This window comes from Pseudochaenichthys georgianus, chromosome 3 (assembly GCF_902827115.2).
Source record: "Pseudochaenichthys georgianus chromosome 3, fPseGeo1.2, whole genome shotgun sequence".
Lineage (NCBI taxonomy): Eukaryota > Metazoa > Chordata > Actinopteri > Perciformes > Channichthyidae > Pseudochaenichthys > Pseudochaenichthys georgianus.
In genome coordinates, this window is record NC_047505.1 from 28799249 (window position 1) to 28820748 (window position 21500).

The window sequence follows — 21500 nt, forward strand, 5'->3', positions numbered from 1 at the left end:
GTTGATATGGTGGAAGACGACGATGTACTGTCACAGCCTCCACCCTTGTCCCCGGTGAATGAATGTGACAACCCGGACTGTAAGGAATGGAGGATGGAGGCAAACACAGTGAGGGCTCAGCGGGACAGATATGCTGCTGAGGTGAAATCCCTGCGCTGCAAGTTGCAGCAGAGGATAAAACATAAGCGACAGAGGATGGATCAGCGGGCCGGGGACATGCCCGTGTTCGATGGGGAGGAACGAGAGCGGGTCATTCTAAAGAAACGACCCCGAACAGAGTCGACACCAACGAGGCTGTCCAAGTCGAAAGGTCCCTCCTGCAGCAAGTCTCCCATTCCCGCCTGCAGCAAGTCTCCCATTCCCGCCTGCAGCAAGTCCCCCACTGGCTCTCACACACATTCATCCAGCTCCTCAGAACCTGCATCCATGCATACCGAGGCCTCGTCAACCTCCCCTCCCATACATTCCCCATGGTTCCACGGCAGGGGCCGGGGGAATATCATGCGGGACATCACATTCCCACGGATCATGGGTAAGTGTGTTGAATATGTCACAAATGCAGTTTCTGTAACACACCATGTGTTGTCATTAAAGTACTGTTTTATGTTTCACAGAGGAGTATCTGCAAGGATACCGGGAGCATTATGTAGGTATCGACCCAACAGTGAGGCTCCAAGAAAACACAGTCTCCAAACTAAGCAGAGTGAAGTCGTTCCTAAGTTTCATGGCTCACGGTTTCAATCGCCTGTCTGACTGGCTCTTTTTGAGGGATCTGAAGAGGATACGTGGGTGGTCCCGGAGCCTGATAAAGTCAAGCCTTCAGGTCACGACCTCCGACTTCTATATCAAAAATATATCACACTTTCTCAAGTACATGGCCGACACACCGTGCAAGGGGAGCAGGCTCAGCCAAAACGACATGATTTTAATCAAACGGGAAGTAGTTGCCATCCTGAAGTCCCTGAAGAGAAAAGTACTTATCCACCAGATGCAAGTGAAGCGTGACAAGATGGAAGGTCTGCCGAGCCACAACGACCTAATGACATGCTTGACTTCGACCACCACTCGCATCCCTCAGCTCCTGGATGTGATGGCCAGCAATCCGACTACCGCAACCCGGACCCTGCTCTATGGGTATATGACTCTTCATTGGAGCTGCATTTACGGCCACCGTCCGGGGGTCTACTCCAACATGACCAACGCCGAGGTCCGAAAGGCGGATACAACTGGCACTGCCTTCGGCTACCTGGTTCATGTGAGTGCTATTAATCAATGCATTTATTCTGGCAGTTATATGCATGATTGACATTGTATTGACACTCTCTAACTCTGTCATAACAGGTAAGCAACCACAAGACGGCCAACGCGTTCGGGGAAGCGCAGCTGTACCTCACCGTAGAAGAATTTGGATGGATGAAGAGGTGGCTGGAAATTAAGGGTACGCTGACCTGCACCCAGAGCCGTTACTTTCTATACACAGAGGGGAAGAACCCGTTCAGGAAGCTTGCCTACTCCCTGAGGTTGGCATGGGCTGATGTGGGGCTCCACGGTCCCATTAACTTCACCGACCTCCGCACAGTCCACGCCGATAATGCGAAGAGGTTTCAAGACAAAGGCAACCGCCAAAGAGTGAGTGATTTCATGTGTCACAACACTGCAACTGCGGACACATTTTACGCGAATAATCCTTCTTTGAAGGAGGCTGCGGACATTCGGTTGCTCTTCACAGAGTCACTGCAAGCAGCGGCGGCGGCATCGACAGCAGCAGCAGCGGGAAATGAAGACAATTTTGCGGGTATTGACATCGACAGTGACAGCTCTGGAGAGGAGCACATCCCGGCTCCCTACCAAGACTCCCTACCAAGACATGTCCCAAAGAGGGACCAGTCACTGGCCGAACACAGCCCCTCAGACATGGGTGAAGAGAGGGTGCCATACTCTGCCCCAACTTCACCCACTGTTGCCAGTGATCAACTTGTAAATATGCAGTGTGTTGTTGTAATCAGTCCCCTTGTAAATACGTTATATCCTGTTGTATTTATTACTGTCAATATTACTGTAAATAAAGTTTGTTAAAATTACTAAGTGTTCTGTTTTTAAAGCCCACTATGGGTTTTTTTCCTTTAAGATCCCCAGGGGCACGATATTCTGGTTCTGGTGGTAGCATGGAGGTGTTTAGTCCGAGTGAGGAGTGCTCAAGTGTGGGATGATTTGTAAGGTAGAAGAGGGTAAAAAAAGTTAAAGTGTGAACCTCCAGCAGGGCAGGTGGTGCTGTGAAGAAGGCCGACTATGGGTGCCGATGGGCGGACGGTAAAGCACCGCAAAGTAGACCCCCTTTAAGTGTTGCCAGGGGCACGAGAAAAATCCTCCATGGAGGTTGGGTGCTGCTGCTGTGAAGAAGGCCGACTATGGGTGCCGATGGGCGGACGGTAAAGCACCGCAAAGTAGACCCCCTTTAAGTGTTGCCAGGGGCACGAGAATATCCTCCACTGGAGGTTGGGTGCTGCTGCTGTGAAGAAGGCCGACTATGGGTGCTGATGGGCGGACGATAAAGCACCGCAAAATACACCCCCTTCAAGTGTTGCCAGGGGCACGAGAATATCCTCCACTGGAGGTTGGGTGCTGCTGCTGTGAAGAAGGCCGACTATGGGTGCTGATGGGCGGACGATAAAGCACCGCAAAATACACCCCCTTCAAGTGTTGCCAGGGGCACGAGAAAAATCCTCCATGGAGGTTGGGTGCTGCTGCTGTGAAGAAGGCCGACTATGGGTGCCGATGGGCGGACGGTAAAGCACCGCAAAGTAGACCCCCTTTAAGTGTTGCCAGGGGCACGAGAATATCCTCCACTGGAGGTTGGGTGCTGCTGCTGTGAAGAAGGCCGACTATGGGTGCCGATGGGCGGACGATAAAGCACCGCAAAATACACCCCCTTCAAGTGTTGCCAGGGGCACGAGAATATCCTCCACTGGAGGTTGGGTGGTGCTGCTGTGAATAAGGCCGACTATGGGTGCCGATGGGCGGACGGTAAAGCACCGCAAAGTAGACCCCCTTTAAGTGTTGCCAGGGGCACGAGAAAAATCCTCCATGGAGGTTGGGTGGTGCTGCTGTGAATAAGGCCGACTATGGGTGCCGATGGGCGGACGGTAAAGCACCGCAAAGTAGACCCCCCTTTAAGATTCCCAGGGGCACGAGATTCTTGAGGGTGTGATCATCTTGGTTTAGTCCGTGGGGGAGTGCTTAAGTTCGGGGGCCCGGGGACCCAAGGTGCTCGAGGTTCTGGAGGTACATGGGAGGGATCCTGGAGCTCCTCAGTCCGTGTTTTGGGGGTCTTGGAGCGGCCCCGAAGAGGTGCCTTTGTCGGTGTACCTAATGGGTAAGAAAGCAACTCTACACAGGTCGTCAAATGTGATTGAAATGGACAGAGTCCTGTACATTTCAATCACTTTTGATGGGAGTCGTGAGGTGTGTTTGAAAGGGCCATATCTCCCTTAAATTCACAGCAATCTTACCCAGCTATCACACACTGATTGCTGGGTAATACAGCCATGTGCACCCTGCATTTAAAGTAATCTTACCCGGCTTTCAGACACTAAATCCGGGGTAATAAAGGCCTGTACATCTCCCTGTTTGAAAGGGCCATATCTCCCTTAAATTCACAGCAAACTTACCCATCTTTCACACACTAATTGCTGGGTAATACAGCCATGTGCACACTGCATTTCAAGTAATCTTACCCAGCTTTCATACACTAATTCGTGGGTAAGAAAGTCACCCTGCATGCGTCGTCAAATGTGATTGAAATGGACAGAGTCCTGTACATTTCAATCACTTTTGATGGGAGTCGTGAGGTGTGTTTGAAAGGGCCATATCTCCCTTAAATTCACAGCAATCTTACCCAGCTTTCACACACTAATTGCTGGGTAATACAGCCATGTGCACCCTGTGTTTAAAGTAATCTTACCCGGCTTTCAGACACTAATTCCTGGGGAAGAAAGTCACCCTGGACGGGTCGTCAAATGTGATTGAAATGGACAGATTCCTGTACATTTCAATCACTTTTGATGAGAGTCGTGAGGTGTGTTTGAAAGGGCCATATCTCCCTTAAATTCACAGCAAACTTACCCATCTTTCACACACAAATTGCTGGGTAATACAGCCATGTGCACACTGCATTTAAAGTAATCTTACCCGGCTTTCAGACACTAAATCCGGGGTAATAAAGGCCTGTACATCTCCCTGTTTGAAATGCCCATATCTCCCTTAAATTCACAGCAAACTTACCCAGCTTTCACACACTAATTGCTGGGTAATACGGCCATGTGCACCCTGTGTTTAAAGTAATCTTAACCGGCTTTCAGACACTAATTCCTGGGGAAGAAAGTCACCCTGGACGGGTCGTCAAATGTGATTGAAATGGACAGATTCCTGTACATTTCAATCACTTTTGATGGGAGTCGTGAGGTGTGTTTGAAAGGGCCATATCTCCCTTAAATTCACAGCAAACTTACCCATCTTTCACACACTAATTGCTGGGTAATACAGCCATGTGCACACTGCATTTAAAGTAATCTTACCCGGCTTTCAGACACTAAATCCGGGGTAATAAAGGCATGTACATCTCCCTGTTTGAAATGCCCATATCTCCCTTAAATTCACAGCAAACGTACCCAGCTTTCACACACTAATTGCTGGGTAATACAGCCATGTGCACCCTGTGTTTAAAGTAATCTTACCCGGCTTTCAGACACTAATTCCTGGGGAAGAAAGTCACCCTGGACGGGTCGTCAAATGTGATTGAAATGGACAGATTCCTGTACATTTCAATCACTTTTAATGGGAGTCGTGAGGTGTGGATGAAATGGCCTGTTTAATCCGATTTTGAGCACTCTTTTCCCCGCATAAACTAGTTTAAATCACCGTTAAACACTTATTTTGTTGATGTCTATATAACCGACTTCCCGCTATGCATTGCGGTCGGTTATATGGACACAACTACCCTGGCACTAGGCAGACCGCGGCCGGTAGTAAATGTCCAACCAGTGTACCACCTGGTCCCTAGGGTATGTAAGGGATAATGTGCAGCGACGCGGTCATTATGGGGAAAAGAACACCGACAGGCTGATCAGGAGCCGGAGGGATCTAGATCGGCATGAAGGTGTTTTTTTCCCCATAATGACCAAATCGCTGCACATTATTCCGCCTATTACATGGCCACATTCTCAACAAAGTAACGTTATGACTTCCAATATTAATTGAAATGCTTTTATGGATTTAGAAAATTATTTTATTGATTTAAAAAATAGTTGTATTGATTTAAATTGACATGCATCCGCTAAGAAAAATAGTCCATTGTTACCGTTTGAACTAACGTAGCAACGGCAGGAACTGCTTCGATAGCGTTTTTGAGGAGCTTTTTGATTACAGATACATTGAAAACATCGCTGCCTGCTCTAAAAGTTGCAAAATTCATTATGTCAAACCTTGGAAAGTATCTAGATATCCCTGCCCTAATGCCAAAGTAACTGGCAACTGAATATGTGTCACCGTTTGATGTCTATGTCTGGACCGCTGCGTAAAAAGGAGGGTTTCTGCCCGTTATTTCTCCACTGTTTTCTTGTCACTCTTGTCTTGTCAGTTAGAACTTAAAAGCCAAACTTTATACAGTTAAATCGAACGGACTTGTTTGTGCAGATGTGAGCGTCCTTAACAACGGTCACTAAGTGCTTGACAGCGGTCTGTCTGTTCTGGATTAACAACGTGTCACATGTTCTGAATTGACCAATCAGAATCAAGTATTCAACTAAGCCATGTAATAAATAAATAAAATGTCTACACACTTCAAACTGTTTCAAGGCTGTACACTTCTTCAGATCATTGTTTATCTCCTGTCTTATTTGTGATGTTCATTTTCCATGAGTAACGTTTGACTCTATCTCTTTGAACCTGATCGTCATGACCCATTTTAAGAGCCAAAATCAGACGCTGTTAATATCCCAAAAGGCTTGTTACTACCTCCAGCACAAATCAAATTAGTTGTTTCACATCATAATATAGTTGAAAATAAAGCAGTGTAATTAAAATGCCAGGATAATGTTCTTTATGAATCATCAGTGTGCTTCTTTAAAGTGGGTATTCCAGCTCTAACATAATACTAATAGAGTGGTACATGTTAAACTATCATAATACAATATATATATATAATAATACACCTCTTAATAGTTGAAAGAGAAAGGGTTGTGCATTTTTTTTTTCATCTTTTCCAATTGTCATTACTGAAATCAGAGGGAGAAGGGGAAGGTGGGTCAATGCACGCCTGGATGCACTTTTTTGATCATCATCTTGAGCCTGGCTCAGCATCTGATGATGCTTTGACAAATATCTAAACCCTTAAAAACCTAAAAGACTCATATGTATACACTTATCACTTGACAACTAGATTTGTGGTGGTGTCTCTGTCTGCAGAAACCCTGCACTCTGTCTTTATTTTCACTTATTATTATCTTCTTATTCTCTTTCCTGTGTTTCAGGGCATCAGCAAAAGCCTTTGGGCCCTGGCCAATTAGCCGTGTGTGTAGCCCATTCTCATTCCCATGTCGTCAAACTACCACTTTTTCAGGCCTCTCTGCGTTTCTTGTTCCAGGTCTCTGATTTTACTGATATTTATATACACACACACACACACTATATGTATATATATATATATATATATATATAAACTGTATATTTAAAAAGGAGATAGTTCAGCTGTATTTGACAACGACAATGTTTTCTTACATGCTGTGTATACAAAATATTGCATTTGTGGTTTTTGTTAAAAATAAATTTGGGAGAAAGTCATAGTGGTATGGATTCCACTATGTGGTAAATGGTATGTCGTATTAATAAAAACAAAATCACACAACTAATGGGTTCATGGGTTTGCCCATACATTTGCATGACAATAAATGGATAAAGAACATCACTCCTGCAAGAAAAAAGAACAAAAACACCATGATAATTTGGGGATGATTCAGAGTTCAATGACACAAATGACCAATATGTTCATAAAAAGCTAATTTAGTCCCCAAAGGAAAATGAGCTGGGTCGTTCATGGTCTGCCAGGCAAATCAGAGACAAAGGAGAGAGGAGAGTGCATTCAGATTTTTGAGAAGCCTGTTTTACTGTAAATGTCTTAATTATGAGGAAAATACACCCTTGAGATATCTAAGGTACATTGTAAGATGTCATCCATCAACTCAAGGGTAGCTGGTGATGATTGGGATGGGATCAGTTTCATATTATACAGAAACAGACCAGTTATATTTGAGATGATTTAAACATGTCTTCAATGTGAGTAATAAATGCAGTATAGCTTTCTAGGGCCCATGAGCGAATGCTTTGCTAACATAAAGCCAAGGCTACAACCATGCAGGCAGCTCTTTAAGTGCAATGGCCCTGTACGAGTTGATTAGATTATGGTGGTGCTCTATATCTTGTATTTACACCATTAAACGTTTTTTAGCCAGAACCATTATGCAGCTTTAAAAGGCTGGGGTAAAAAGTCAGATATTTAAGAACTTTCATTTCATTTCATTTTTATTTGTCCCGCTTATGGTACGCAAAACCAAATGTACAACAATTGCCACAAAACATGACTCCACCATTGAGCGAATAGGAGCAGGGAGAAGAATAACATCTTATGTGACCTGCCCCTTTCTAAAAAAAACAAATAAATACAAATAGATGGTCTGCCCTTCATAATAATAATATATATATATATTATTGTTTTCACAGCCAAACATAACAGTATCTTTGGATACTAAGAGAAACACACACAAAAAAAAACTTATTTCCCACTTGACGGTTAACGGAAAGAAACAAAACAACACCAAAACATCACATGTATAAGGAAAAGAAAAGTGCAACACCCTCATCTGAGTCCTACTGGAGAAGAAGGTGGAAAGCGACACATGATGATAATAATAACAATAACAACAATAACAATGGCAATGGGACCCGCAAATAAGGAGGAGACATCACATCAAATACATCAAAAACATCAAAAACATGAAGGACCAGAGTACATAGACTTATTCACATTCTGCTTCATATAGTCCCATCTTTCTTAATGTATACAACTTCTTTAACTGAAAAATACATATACAATTCATTAGATCCTTGTGTTGAGAATTCCGCAATTGTACACCAACTACCGAAATACACATTTGTTTAAGAGTAGTCCTTGCATATGGATGCTTAAAATGTAATTTCCTTCTGTGGTCTTCCTTGTCTGATCCAAAAACAAACAACTGTTGTAAATATGCTGGTAACATTCTGCTTTTTGCCCTGTGCATTACTCATAATGTCTGCAGCTCAGCTATGTCTTTAAGTTTCAAGAGTCCTGACTTAAAAAACAGTCTGTTGGTGTGTTCTCTTGAGTCAGCTTTATGAATTATTCTTACTGCCCTTTTCTGTAATATTGACAATGGCTTTATGTTGCTCATATACGTGTTGCCCCACACTTCTATACAATAAATGAAAAATGGCAAAATTAGTGAACAGTACAACATCCTCAATGCCTTGTAATCTAGCAAATACTTTGCCTTGTTTAGAACAGAAATATTCCTAGACACCTTGGTTTTAATATGTGCTATGTGTGATTTCCATGTCAGGTTTTCATCCAGCGTCACACCTAAGAATCGAAATTCAGAAACCCTTTCAATATAAACTCCATCAATGGACAGTGAAATGTTTTCATCTTTTTTTCTATTAGCAAAAACCATGAACTTCGTTTTATTCAAATTTAGGGTTAACTTATTTTCATCAAACCATCTTTTAAGTTTGACCATTTCATGTCCAATACACTTTGCTAAAATGTTTAAATCATCTCCTGAACAAAATAAATTTGTGTCGTCTGCAAACAACACAAATTGCAATAATGTTGACGTTTCACATATGTCATTGATGTACAAAATAAAAAGTTTAGGCCCTAAAACCGAGCCCTGCAGGACACCACATTCTATGTTCATACACTCCGATGTACTACCAGCAAATTCTACATATTGTTGTCTGTTATCTAAATAAAGTTTCAACCAATCTAGAACTACTCCTCTCACTCTGTATCTATGTAATTTCGAAATTAATAGGTAATGGTCTATGGTGTCAAATGCCTTTTTTAAGTCAATAAATACACCGATTGTGTATTTCTTTCTTTCTATAGCTGTTGTAATTTCTTCTGTTGTTTTCATTAAAGCTAAAGCTGTAGATCGATTTTTCCTGAATCCATACTGACCCTCACTCAATAACTATTTGTTTTCAATACAATTATCAAATGTTTGGACAAACTATTTCTCAAGGACCTTTGAACATTGTGAAAGCAAGGACACTGGTCTGTAGTTGGTACATTGGCTTTTGTCCCCTGTTTTAAAAAGTGGGATAACTTTAGCTATTTTCATGCTATCTGGGAAAATACCTGTCTGAAATTAAAGATTAAAGATGTAGCTTAGCGGTTTCATTATGCAGTCAATAGTCGTTTTCACTATTGTCATGTAGATCCCATCACTATCTGTCGAAGTCTTATTTTTGCATTTGTCTACAATGGATCTAATTTCAATTTCGTTTATCTCTCCCAGAAACATTGACTGCAACACTTTACTTCCCCCAATTCCGCCATCCTCTTTTTGCCCATCGTGTTATTTTGGAATAGTCTTTGCAAGAGTAGGTCCGACATTTACAAAAAAAGAGTTGAAATCATGTACCACTTCATTCATGTTTTTTACAAACTTATTTTTGTCATCAATGAAGTGACTGGGCAGGCCAGTGGATACAGATTTATTTCCAATAACATTATTTAAGATTTTCCATGTGCCTTTTTCTTTTCTTTTAACATATTATTATAATATTCTCTTTTTGCTGCTCGTCACAGCTGCTGCTCGTCACAGCTGCTCACCTGAGGAACAGGTTACACGCCGTCAGCGCTGAGACGTGATCCACCTTTGCTGAGTTCCGGATGAGAGCCACGTTCAACCTCATCCACCACAGCGGACCCGAGTTCCACTAAAGGCACGCCGGGAAGGGTTTCAGGAGCCACTCCACACTGGGCGAATCACTTCTGGGATCCTACTTTTGCCCGCCGAGTGGATTTAGCACGAGAGGGAGCAACTCTTGCAGAGATAAAGAGTCGGAAGTGTGGTCCCGGCTCACCTCTCGCCACCCTTCTCGCCGCTCCTCACACAGCGTATCGCCGCTCCTCTTGCCGCTCCTCTCGCCGCTCCTCTCGCCGCTCCTCTCGCCGCTCCTCTCGCCGCTCCTCACACCGCGTATCGCCGCTCCTCTCCGCGCCTGTGCTACCGGCGGAGATGTAAAGTGGATTAAATAGCCGGTGTAACGCGGTGGGATTACCTTCTCTACTCTGCTGCTGCTGTAGCTGAGGCCTGGTTCCACCTTGCTCCGGGAACAGAGTGGATACTGTTGTGCTGGACTGGGAGAATGGCGGGTGTCGTGTTTCTGCTGTGCCTTTTCTTGGCTGTGCTGGACAAGGAGAAGATCGCTAGTCGTCCTGAAAAATCTACTGGATTCGGGTATGTTCTGCCGCCCGCAGTGGACATCCCCTGTACAGTTTCGGAGGTGTTGCACAAAAAATTGCTGGTTGCACTGTCGCGGACATTCATTTCGGAAAATGTTTGTCTTTCTCACATGCCTGCCACGATGGTCCTTCAGAATTGTTTTTTAAACTCTAATCTCACTTTCGCGAAGTTTGCTGGTGACTCTAGAACAGCTGACAATGTATGTGTGTTGATTAAGAGGAAAAGGTGCTTGGTATTTTTATTGTTGTTACTATCAGGAAATGTACAGCCAAATTCAGGTCCACCGAGCAGTATTAGTCAAATAGCTACTCCTGCTGATTTTATATCTAGATCTGGGCTAGGTTTAATTCATTTAAATGTGCGTAGTCTGTTACCTAAATTAGATTTTGTCCGTATTTGGGCGAGTTTGACTGATGCTGATGTCATTGTCTTATCAGAAACGTGGCTAGATAAATCCATTTTGGCCTCTGACATTTACATAAATGGTTACAGTGTATATCGTACTGACCGGCCTAAAAAAGGTGGTGGCGTTGCCATTTATGTGAAAAATAAGTTTTGTGTAACTAATATGGTTTCCAAATCTGTTAGTAAACAGCTAGAATTTTTAGCCCTGAATATTGAGGTAACAAAGGGTCAGCCGGTCATGGTGGTGGGCTGCTACAGGGCCCCCTCGGCTGTCAAGGACTCTTTATCGTCATTGGCAAAACTGTTATCACAACTTTCCTACAAGGAAATAGTGCTGCTTGGTGATTTTAATTGGGACTGGTTAACTTCTGTGTCAGAGGATTTTAAAAACCTGTGTACCTCATTGAATTTTACCCAGATTATAGACAGTCCTACTCGCCCTAATATTAAGTCCCCAAATAAATTCTCCTTAATTGATCTAATTTTAACAAATGTTCCACATAAATACTCATCTGTGGGAGTATTTGCTAATGATGTGAGTGACCACTGTGTTGTAGCCACAATTAGGGACACTAAGGTCCAAAAGGTTAAACCACGTATCATCACAAAGAGAGACAAAAAACACTTTGTGGAGCAGGGTTTTTTACATGATCTGTTTGATTTTGATTGGGGTAAAATCAATTTGTGTGCTGATGTAGAAACTGCATGGTCTTATTTTTATCTTGGTTTTATGAAAATTATAGATAGACATGCACCTCTGCGTACATTTAGAGTAAAGGGACGAAACAATCCCTGGTTTTCTGCTGAGCTGTCCAGTCTCCTTCATGAGAGAAATAATGCTTGGGCTAAGGCTAGGAAATCAGGCTCAGAGGTAGAATGGCTACGTTTTAGGCAGCTAAGAAATAGCTTCACATCTCAAATAAAAAGTGCTAAATCAAAGTACTATTTGTCGGTTACCACAGAAAACCTGAATAATCCTAGGAAATTTTGGAAAGCCATAAAATCGATTTCCACTGGTGATATCCCAAATTAGCTACCTCCGTGCCTCACCACAGCATCTGGCACTATATCAGACAGGGTTACTATGCTAAATTGCTTTAATGAGCATTGTGTGTCTTGTGGCTCTCTGTTTGGCTGTGTGGCTCCTGTGAACGCTCCAATCCTTGACTCTGAACAATGTGGTCTGGAAAACCCTTTCAGTTTTACTCCTTTAACTATTAGTATTGTTCATGAAGCATTATCCAAGTTAGATCCTAGGAAACCAGCTGGTCCGGACAATGTAGAACCTTTCTTTTTAAAGATAGCTGCAGATTTTATTGCTCCACCTCTTACTTCTCTTTTTAACCTCTCCCTCAGCACAAATACAATTCCAAAAGTATGGAAGTCTGCTTATGTCTTGCCTTTGCTGAAAGGAGGGGAGGCAACTATTTTAAATAACTATAGGCCAATCTCTAAATTGTCAGTTCTGGCTAAGGTGCTCGAACGCTTAGTGAGTGAACAAGTAAAGGAGTTTTTATGTATAAATGATATCCTGTCTAAACATCAGTCAGGATTCAGAAAGAAACACATCACCATCACTGCGACAATGAACGTGGTAAATGACATTACTACTATTTTAGATAATAAGCAGAGTTGTGCAGCTCTGTTTATTGACCTTTCCAAAGCATTTGACACCGTTGATCATCGCATTTTAAAGCAGAGGCTACTCAGTATTGGCATATCCAGCAATGCAGTGGGGTGGTTTGTGAACTACCTCTCTGAAAGGTCCCAATGTGTTCATTTTGATGGACTGTCTTCTGAATGGTTAAACATTTCTAATGGTGTACCACAAGGTTCTGTTTTAGGACCACTTTTATTCTCCATATATATTAACAGTGTAGGTGATAATGTGGATGAAGCTACTTTACATTTGTATGCGGATGATGCGGATACTGTGATGTATTGTGCAGGTCCCTCCATTAAAGAGGCTGTTGTTAAATTACAAGCTGTTTTTAACACTATTCAGACTCAGCTCTCTGAATTAAAGCTTCTTTTAAATGTGGATAAAACCAAGGTAATGCTCTTTTCAAAAGCTAAAAAGACACCAGAGCCTGTTTTAGATATTGTAACTACGCAAGGAACAAAACTTGAAGTTGTTGCCTGTTACAAATACCTTGGTATCTGGCTTGATGATTGTCTCTCTTTTAAACTTCATGTCAATAACCTGCTTAAAAAACTGAGGGTTAGGCTAGGTTTCTTTTTCAGAAACAAGTCCTGTTTCTCGCTTGAGGCCAGGAAAAGGCTAGTCACTGTGACCTTTTTACCTGTGCTGGACTATGGTGATTTGTTGTATATGAATGCACCTGCCAATTACCTGAGCAAATTGGATGCTGCGTATCACAGTGCTCTGAGATTTGTCACAAATTGTAAAGCGCTTACACATCACTGTACACCAAGGCAGGTTTACCATCACTCTCTGTACGGAGGCTCAGTCATTGGTACACGTTTATCTATAAAGCTTTGTTGGGTAAACTCCCGTATTATATCTGCTCTCTGATAACACAGAGAGTTGCAAGCAGCTATTGTCTGAGGTCACATGATGTAGTCTTGTTAGATGTGCCAAGAGCAAGGACTGTCTTAGGTAAGACAGCTTTTATGTGCGCAGCTCCACTTGCTTGGAACAATCTTCAGCAAGAATTGAAACTGAGCAATCTCATTCCTCTGCATGTTTTTAAAGCTAGGTTAAATGAAATGCTTGCTGATACAATGGGCACTTGTAAATGTCTATAACTATGTATCCTGTAAATATAATGTATAATGTCCTTTATTGTTTTATGTTTCATGTGGAACTTATATGCTGCAGGTCTCCCTTGAAAAAGAGATCTATGATCTCAATGGGACCAATCTGGTTAAATAAAGGTTTTAAATGAAAAATGAAATGAAATTATAACTGTCAACTTATTTTTATATGCCTTGTATTGCTTTTCAAATGCCTTTGTCCTAAATGTTATGAAGTCTTTATAAAGGTTATTTTTCTTCTTGCAAGCATTTTGTAAGCCCTTGGTTATCCAAGGCTTTTGATGATAAGTACCTTTATATGTACAGTGGGACAATGTTTGTCATACAGTGATATGTAGATTTGTAGGAAGGACTCATATGCAGCATTTACATATTCTACATAAACCCCTCTCCACTCTTCCTTTAAGAGGTCACTCCTAAATTTGTCTTTTGCTTCAGCAGTCCTTACCCTGACATATCTACTGCGAGTCTCTTCCTTCTTTTTCTTTAATTGCCAATCATATGCTACAAATACAGGTAAATGGTCGCTTATGTCATTTATTATCAGCCCACTCTTAGCACTGTTTTCCATGACATTTGTAAAGATATTGTCGATCAATGTTGCACAAGTTGATGTTATTCTACTGGGCTTAGTGATTAGGGGATAAAGCCCCCTGCTGTACAATGCATCCAGGAAATCAGAAGTTGTTTTGTGTTTAGATACATTTAGAAGATCGATGTTAAAATCCCCACAAATAATACATGTTTTATTTTCATTTAGGCCATCCATTAATACTCCTAAATTATCTTTAAAAAGCTCTACATTTGATCCTGGTGCTCTATATGCACAAGTCACAACAACATTTCTCTTCCTTTCCATTTCAATTTCTATAGTTATGCATTCCATTAAATCATCAGCCACAATTGACATTTTTTCAACCAGTGTGCATTTTAGGACGCTGTCCACATAAAGAGCCACACCCCCTCCTCTCTTATTGGTTCTGTTGATATGGTGTAGCACGTAACCCTCAATTTGGAAATCAGTGACTTCGTCTTTATTTAGCCAAGTCTCCGATATGGCAATTACTTTGAATTTACTTTTAAATGTATGTAGGTATTCAGTGATCTTATTAAAGTTTGCATACAGACTCCTGCAGTTGAAATGTATTAAAGAAAATGTATTTTCATGTCCAACATTGTCATTAAATTGATCATCGGTATAATATTTACACGAGTCACTTATATGATTAAACACATGATTCTCTGAATCGACATCATGATCAAAATTGTACATGTTATACTCTGTGTTGTCAAATCTGGAAAAGATTCCGAGTGGCTCAGTCATTTATGTGTTGTTATTGTTTTCCATGTACGTCTGCAAGGAGTTAACTCCCTCCACACATACCTGTTCATTCCTTTGCTCTTTCATGCCGATCAAGCGAGTCAATTAATGTCTTAACGTCCGACATCAGTTCACATCCTGGGGTTCTCCGGTTCCTGGAATGGTGTGTCTGCCATCCTGAAGCCTGAAGAGTAGACTCCAAGTCCGGTTCTCCTGCTGGACTCACCATGTTGACACCATACTCTAGTAGACACTGTGTCGCATCTTGTGGGTTGTTAAACACCCTGACTTTTCCGTTTTTCTCGAATAATTTCAGTTTAGCAGGGAACAGAATGCGGGATTTGATGTTTCTTTCCTGGAGCTGCTTCCTTACTTGTCTGTATTTTGCGCGCTCCTTGAACACTTGGGTGGTGAAGTCCTCATCAAAGAAAATCCTGCAATCTTTCACCCTAATGTCCTTCTTTGCCCAGGCGGCTTGTAGCACCCTTTGCCTCATGTTGTAGTTTTGGAAGCGGACTATTATTGATCGGGGACGGTCGCTGTGCCCAGTGAGATGCCCCGGTGCCCGGTGCGCTCTCTCAATGGGAATTTCGCCGCTCACATCCAGTTTCTCGCGTATTAAGTTTTCCACAAAGTCCATCATGCTATTTCCCTCACATTATTCGGGCAATGAATAAATCCTCAGGTTGTTCCGTCGTTCCCGGCCTTCAAGTTCCTCACATTTCTTTTCCAGTTGCTTTTGCATGCGTAAACTGTGAAGGAGTACTTTTGTCATACCGATTTCACGGTCTTCATTTTCTGCGATTCTTAATTCTGCTGCATCCGCTCTTATTTTCAGCTCTCCGAAGCCTTCTCTCAAGTCATTTATTTCCTCCTTCAATACTCCAAAAATTCCCAGCAGTTTCCATGTGGAATTCTCTGATTTATTTTAATATTTCAGAGAGGCCTTCCCCTCCCTCCTCAGTTTTGCCTCAGGCGGATTCATTGTGCCGGCCTGTTTCTGTTTTTCTTTCTGGCTGAAACGTGTTGACATTTCCCTTTCCTTTTTCTTTACCTTCTGTAAGCAAAAAAAGTATTTGCGCAGTCAACCCGCCCTTTTGTTACACTCTCAGTTCCCGGATTCCTACAAAATAACTCAATTGTTTGCAGGGTGTTTTCACCTCCGCACCAGCTAGGCAGCCATATGAAGCTTAGCGCAAGTTCAGACAGGAAGACCTAACACTCCGTATTGCGCGTCATGGCAATACTTGCTCCCTGCATCTAAATGACAGGGAGCGCCTCTCCTCAGCTAAACCTATCACGCCCCTTCATTACAGGGCTAATTATCGCACCTGTTAACCCCTCTATATATGCTCTCCCCTGTTCTATCAGCTGTCTTCCAGGTGTCAACGCGCAAGCAGCAGCAGGGCTTCGTCCCAGCTCCAGGCATTATTCATCAGCTCCGCAGTCTGGCGGATTAAGCTACAGGCGGCATTCCCCAGTCGGCTAGCGGTTCCAGCCGGCCGCCCGCAAACCCGGACTTGGGAGGAAAAGACAAGGAAATCGGGCTCCACGGAAGTTCCTCCAGCTTAATGGAAACGGGCTACTTCACCCAAACAATTGACGTACGCCTTCAGTCTCTCAAGAGGGTATCACTGGTTTCATGGCCGCTCAAATGCGGCGCTTCCGGCTTCACACGGAACGGGTCCTCATCGCATGCGAAGCTTTACCCATTCTGGCTTCAACCACAACCCCTCCTGCAGGCAGGCAGGGCTCAAGCTACATCCCATTGGAGCTACTTCCTCCTGCGCCTCACCTCTAAAGGCAGTTGCAGCAAATTCACGAGATGTTTCGTTACATTGTCATGACATTCGGGGCATGCAGAGCGAGATCACTACCCCTTTAAGAGAGGGGTGTGGCGCGTGCAGGTGCGCTGGGCATGGTATGGTAGAGCGAGCGGGATTCATGTTTTCCAGAAGTAAACAAGGCAGCAGAAAAAGGAATTTCTGTGATCTTACGAAACAGAAGAGCTAAATAAATGCAACGACCTCCCAAGAAGAGCTCGCCTCTCTCCAGTCTTTCCGAAAAAATGGGTTATTGAACCCGAAGCGTGTTGCTTCTGCCCTGGGAGACGACAGAGAGTCACCCCCCCCCCCCCCCTTTCCTCGACTACGGTCTGGGAGCCGACAGGAAGTTCAATACGATGCATTGCTACCTTTAGTTCAGGGTAAGGTGAGTTTCCAGGCAGTGTTGGGTGTAACGTGTTACAGTATGGAGTTTCAGTAACGTATTACTTGCATTATTAATGCAGTCGGGTAATTACTACCCATTACAATGCTCAGTAACTAACGCAGTTTCAAGCTTCAACACAGCGTTACCTGAAATGAATGGCGCCAACTCATTTCTAATAAGCAAAAGACAAACAAATGCGTCTATGATGTATTTTCGATCAGACGAGATCTCTCTCCCCGGTCTGCGTGCGAGGGGGCGGGGCAGTTTACACACACACGCAGCTGCTCCATGCAGCGGAGCACTCTGCGGAGGTGGCGGAGAGAACGCGCTCCGAGGTGTGGTTAAACTTTACCCGTCTCGACGTGGAGAATGCTCGTTGCCTAAGTGCAATAAGAGTTTAGCTTTTGTCTAAATATTTATCAAAAGTGCAGCACATTCAGACAAAGGAATGCACCGTTTTCGACTGTCTAGCAGCTCTGTAGCCCCATCCACGAGTAACGTTTTCACGTTAGGTGTCATGTATGCTAGCAGCAACACACAGAGTTCACTAAATGATACAAACATGGGTTAATGATTAGAGGTAACTGAGAATTTTATTTTGTTGGGCTGTTTTCCGGGAATAATAGTCAAAGCCGTCAGGTGCAGCATAGGCAAGACGAGAGATTTATCATAACTTTAACGAAAACGTCTGCTACCACCCATATCGTACATTCCTCCACATCTGCAGTCCTGCAAGGACGCTCATCCAAGGTCTGTATGCCCCAGGCGCAACCGCAGCTTTGCCAGTACCTCGCGCCAGGAACCACATGGAAAATAATCTTTCAACCCCCCCCCCCCACCCGCATTAACGCCACACATTAGCAGTGGCCGTATCTACTCACTCAGACACTCAATGAGTCTTCTTTTTATTCACGGATGCTGCCCATCCGTGGGGTTTTTGGGGAGTTTCTTCAGGGAGAAAGAGAAGCTCACGTAATATGATAGAAGACAGTCTAATCACCCAATCAAGTGCATCTATGTCTCACCGTGGCGTAATTAAACTGCTAATTAAGCTAGTCCCATATCATGGGTCATGTTTCAGTATTTACCTAAGCATACATCATTTTATGCTGCGCATATTGTCTCATTTATATTGGTCATGCTCACATGGCTTACGATAAGCCAGGATATAACATTCATGTCTCATTGTACTCAAGCTAACAGCTGCATTACATTGTCTACATCTCCCTCTTCCCCCGGACATCGACTCGTGCCGGCAATCCTAGATCTCTCAGTTTACCTATGGTAAACATGCATATAACTGGTGGTGGTGTCTTAATAGCATTCCAGGGCTTCATCCAGGATAGGTGCAGCAACCCTGCCGCAATCAAGGTAATTATTCCTCATCCCTACAACAACCAGACGGCCATCCAAGATCTCTCTTTCCTGGTATTTATACATTTAGTGGTAGTGTTCATCTGTGCATTTTAACCCTGCATCGCAGGTCATCGACCATCGTGTCGGCAAGGTTTAGTGGTAGTGTTCACGTAAGCCCAGCGCTGATTCCGGCCGTCGACTTCCGAGTCAGCATCCTATGATGTACAGTAAGCCCGGCAGTGATTCCGGCCGTTGTTTAGTGGTAGTACGTAAGCCCGGCCTGATTCCGGCCGGGGCCTCTCGGGTCAAGCATCTTATGATGTACAGTAAGCCCAGCAGAGAACAGTAAGCCTGGCAGCGATTCCGGCCGTTGTTTAGTGGTAGCGTTCTCGTAAGTCCGGCTCTGATTCCGGCCGTCGACCTTCGGGTCAGCATCTTATGATGTACAGTAAGCCCGGCAGTGATTCCGGCAGATCGTTTAATCCACATGTTAATCTCTCATTTCATCCATAGATTACCGCAGTCAGCCCACAAGACGTTCCGGAACCTCTGCCCAGGAGCCAGCACTCAACCCGTCAGGATTCCTCCCCTGCATCTCCTCTCTCTCTCTTAAATAGAAGCCCCCTAGAAAGGCACCTCGAATCAGCAGGTCTATGAGGAAGGGCTTAGCGCGTCCACCCTCAAAACATATGATTCACTTGGAGAATGTTTGCGACATTTTGCTTTTCCGTAGGCATCACACTTAAACCTGTTCTCATCTCCACCGTGTGTGCCTTCATGTGCTACTGCGCCACTGATCGCCACCTCAAACCCCAATACATCCGGGGCCTCTTAGCAGGAGTTCAGTTTAACGTTCGCGTTCCGATCTCGGCTTTCCCAGCCTGTTCGCAAACCAGTCAGTCAAACTCATCCTCAAAGGTCTCATTAAAACTTACCCCCCCGTTTCAGACCGGAGACGCCCTATTACACTCTCCACTTTACACCTCATGCTCTCCAAGCTTAGAAGCGGGGTATTCTCCCCTTACATCGATGCACTACTCGACGCTCTATTTCTCCTAGCTTTTTATGCCTTTCTTAGACCAGGCGAATTTACCACCGCTTCCCTCACTTTCAATTCCAATAGAGACGTCAGCTTTTCTGACTTATCCTTTCACGCCAGCCATCTTAGTTTATATCTTAAACACTCCAAATGCGGCGGCGCCTGCTCCGTCATCGCCGCCCGCATCGATTCTCAATTCTGCCCTTATAAAGCCATGATCAAGTTTCTACGGCTTAGACCTACCTCGAACCCCCTCTCGCCATTATTCCTCATCTCAGGGAATTTTCCTTTAACACAAAGACAGTTCAACATCTATTTAAAACAAGTCCTCATTAAATCCGGGTTATCACCCCTTCTACACACGGGGCACTCCTTCAGAATAGGCGCAGCTACTTCCGCTGCCAATCAAGGCGTCTCGTCCTCATCCCTGCAACAACTCGGACGGTGGTCCTCCTCCGCTTTCTCATCCTACATCCGCCCTGACCTCAATGCCGTGCTGGCTATCCAAAGGTCTCTCCAACCTTAAACAAATTGGTACGTATGCATATAACTGGTGGTGGTTCTTAGCATGTCAGCACGTATGTTGCCCTACGGCTCATGTTCAATTCCGTTATTTAAACCTGCATGTCCAGGCTGTAAAACCTTCGGGTTGTATAATGTGTCCCTGCTAAAGCAGGTTGCCCCGCAAAAAATGTTCGGGAAGCCTCGCACGTTCCGGGCACCCGGGGCACTGGTCGGGTCGCTCGGTGCGTCCGGGTAGTCCCCGCTCACCCGGGATGCCCCGTACGTCCGGGACGCCCTGTACGGCCAGGATGCCCCCTCCGGGATGCCCCGTACGTCCGGGAAGCCCTGTGTGGATGCCCTGTACGATCCAGGATGCCCTGTACGGCCAGGAAGCCCCGTATGTCCGGGTTGCCCTGTATGTCCAGGATGCCCCGTTCTTCCGGGAAGCCCCGTATGTCCGGGTCGTGAAACCTCCGGTCCGTATTATGTTTCCCTGCTAAAGTCAGGTTACCCCGCACATTCGGGAAGCCTCGCACGTTCCGGGCACCCGGGGCACTGGTCGGGTCGCTCGGTGCGTCCGGGTAGTCCCCGCTCACCCGGGATGCCCCGTACGTCCGGGACGCCCTGTACGGCCAGGATGCCCCCTCCGGGATGCCCCGTACTTCCGGGACGCCCTGTATGTCCAGGAAGCCCCATCCGGGTTGCCCCGTCTGTCCGGGATGCCCCGTACGGCCGGGAAGCCCTGTACGTCCAGGAAGGATGCCCGGGAGGCATCAGTCGCTTATATCCTCACATGTATTAACCTCCTTTTCATCCATAGATTTCCGCCGCATCCCGCAAGGTAAGATTCACATTCAGTACTTCATCCTGCATTCTTTTGGGGGTTCATCGGAAATGGTTCTTCCCTTCCCGATTGATATCCTACTAAAACTTGGGCCTAATCGCCAAAACAACATTCATTCATTTGTGATGAACTGTCATCATTATGTTCCATTGATATAATGTGACCGATAATAAATATGTATTCCATACATCATGTCTCTCCTGATTGAAATGAAGCTTAGCGCAAGTTCAGACAGGAAGACCTAACACTCCGTATTGCGCGTCATGGCAATACTTGCTCCCTGCATCTAAATGACAGGGAGCGCCTCTCCTCAGCTAAACCTATCACGCCCCTTCATTACAGGGCTAATCATCGCACCTGTTAACCCCTCTATATATGCTCTCCCCTGTTCTATCAGCTGTCTTCCAGGTGTCAACGCGCAACCCTCCTCCACCCCTTCGCCTCCTGCTTCCAACTCAGGGCCAAGCCTAACCTTCT